This window comes from Ixodes scapularis, unplaced genomic scaffold (assembly GCF_016920785.2).
Source record: "Ixodes scapularis isolate PalLabHiFi unplaced genomic scaffold, ASM1692078v2 ptg001029l_1___fragment_2___debris__unscaffolded, whole genome shotgun sequence".
NCBI classification, from domain to species: domain Eukaryota; kingdom Metazoa; phylum Arthropoda; class Arachnida; order Ixodida; family Ixodidae; genus Ixodes; species Ixodes scapularis.
The window spans coordinates 136356-139396 of NW_024610085.1; positions in this window are offsets into that span (position 1 = coordinate 136356).

Sequence of the window (3041 nt, forward strand, 5' to 3'; positions counted from 1 at the left end):
AATAAGATGATCTACTACAAAGGCGCAATCACAAGCCAAGATTTAAGATAGCAGTCGTTTGCTTCGGTGATCCGTGTAGCTGTATTTTACCCTGCTCTCTGCAACACCGTGTCATGACGAAGAGCTGGAACGGTCACGGTTTGTGGTGGCCTACCGGTTGACAGAAACCCGCATGGCCCGCATCGGCACCGAGTGCACTTGGGCTGTTGATGCTCAAGCCTTTCATCTGCGGCTTGTCGCCAGCTCATCCTGTTGGTCAACGGTGAGGAAGCGGCGAAAGTGACCGCTTAGGTAAATGTAAATACTCGTTCATCCAGTTATCCGGTGTCAAAGTGTGGAAGATGTCCAACGTGTACTGAAGGCGGAAACTATACGAGCGTTTTGTCTTGATTTTATAACCGAAACCAGAGCAGCGAGATAACTGCATTGCGTAGTCCAAAATTACGAAGCAATAAGTTTCAACAGGTCGAGTACGTCACCGGCGGATGTAGGCGAGACGGTGCACACTGTTTAAGCGCTTGCAGTATTCACGAGTGGTACCAGGAAAACGACGAAACGAAACAAAAGCAGAGAAGGAGTTCGCGATTCAGCATAATGGAGTGCCACAGGCCCGTGAATTTTCAAAATTCGAAAAAAATAACGGTATAAAAAAAACGCATTAGCGTTACACCAGTGATCACGAATAACACCGGTTACAAACTCCCGAGCCCCACCGATCTTCTGAACACCGACACGACATACGACAACAAACAGCATCAAAACGCCCCAAAAGTGAAGACGTCTGTTCCCGTACTGCAACTAGCAGGAGTGAAGTGTTGGGCGGATGTCCTTCACAAGAATATATAAAAAATGCTTTGCCCAATGATCATTTCTATTTGTTTATTAATTCCATAATAATAAAATCCCAATATTTTTTTTAATCTGATTTAAGCTAGTCGGACTGATCATAACACCGGTCTCGCATGAAAATAACAAAAATTTGAACTTCTCACGAACGGTTTAAGATGTATTGTTAATATATCGTTATTTGACGCAACGGACTAACATTATAGATTTTGCCTCCATACTTTGTAAATGCAAACAGTTCTTACATACGTCTGTCCATTGCGCCGTGATTCGTGTCTTCTTCTATAAATCTGTAACGGTTTATAGAACGTACGTTCTATAAATCTGTAACCAAATATAAACCATTTTGACGTCACGGACGTCAAAATAACAAAAATATCCCAAATAACGTTATTTTGATGTCCGTGATGTCACTGGCCACGCCCCCTGCGCTTCAAATCGGTGCCGGAAATACGCAGTCCCGGATCGCGGAACACACGCGGAACTACAGTAGCGGAACTGGCGGAACCAGGCAGAACTGTGTCGACGTTTTCGACGTTATGGAAATCGCAGGAAACTGCGTCCAAACAGGCGGGTTTTGTTGCCGGCTGCCTGAATGCCTTCCGTGCTGAGTTCGGTTCTGTTTTCCGATGCCGAGGGCCAACCGGCAATCAACGTGGTTCTGTATTTCTGCGTGTCAGCAACATAGCAGCAACATCGTGATGGCAGTGTTGTGCGTTGTGAACAGAAGATTGGAATTATCGCCGATGTGACCGTGTTTGCATTTAAGTGGTGTAGCAACAAGATGAGATGACGTAAACTGTCGAGCATTGATGCCACTGGTCGGGCCGTGATCGGAAGGGGCGCGGTGTCGCAGGTTGACATTCCGCTTTACATTAAAGAGTTTAAGACAACTTGAGGCAGTAGGTGCAATCGATCTACGTGCAGGTAGTCATGTTGGAACGCTGGTCTGAACAGTAAGCTCCTATCGTACTCAAGCCAATGTGACTGTATGTTATCTCCTCCCCGAGAGCGATTGCGCTCTGGAGAAAGGACTGAACAGCACAAAATTATAACGGAAAGTACGTATATTTACAGCGTGGAATTTTAGCATTAAAGAGTAGTAGGTAAAATAAAAATAAAAAAGTTATCCTATATTTTGCTGTTTAAATATACTACGGTTCCTGGAGAAACTGCCCTCCAGGTGGCGCGCTGGGATGAGCGCTAGAAGTTCTCGAGCTCGCCACGGCGTAGCTCCGTACACTTAACACCTGTCACAAGTCGCAACTCTGACCGCATTCAAGATGATCGAAAAGCGATTTTTCTGCCCGTGAAGCATCACTTCCAGCTAAGTGAATATCCGCTCTACAGAGAATAATTCAGGACGGCAATTTGCAGCCGTGCGCGAACAGCACGAATAGAAAAAGAAAGACTACAATAGAAATACTGGCTACGACGTGCCATGCGGGGAAACAAACTCATTGCTTGGAACCGCATTGGAGCGGCTTGATTTATTGGCTTTCAAATAAGTACGGCATGATCGAGCGTTTTCTTTTTACTAAGAGATTCCCTTGAGCCATTTAAAATACTTTCAGAGGTATCACATTGCTGGGAAAAAATCAACATGCTGAAAATATGTTTTATTGCTTAAGCAGTCACCGAGAAATTCCATACGTTCAAAACGATCACTATAAAAGACGGAAAAGCAAGCTCGGGTGTAGAGATCGAGTCGCTGTGCCGAAGTATTCATGTTTGTATGAGCCATGTATGTGTATGCGCTCAATGTATGTTCAGCTGATGCTTGCAGTATGCGTAATGTGCCTACATCTGTGTAGAATAGAGGTTCCCGAATATCTCGAAGGAAATAAAAATATATTTTGTAGAACATGAATTGGGCGGTACATAGCGCGACATAGCCTAGCTACTTGCAATTACTCTGCTTGGCCCTGCCATCTCATGGTAAGTGATTTAACCTTCTTTCACGCTACGCGATAAACAGCGGCTTCGAGTTTGTTCTTTTGAGAGCGGCTTTTGGTTTTGCAAATTGGTTTTTCCATTCCTCCGTGATGCGCAGTTGACGAAGGAATTGTGGCTCGAGCAACAGCAAAGGTAAGACGTAAAGTGCGAAGTAACTGGGTATCGGTTTAACCGTTTGTCATCGCAGTGCTAACGACGAGAAGACTGAGTAACTGCTTTTGAAACGCAAGTCTCTGTAC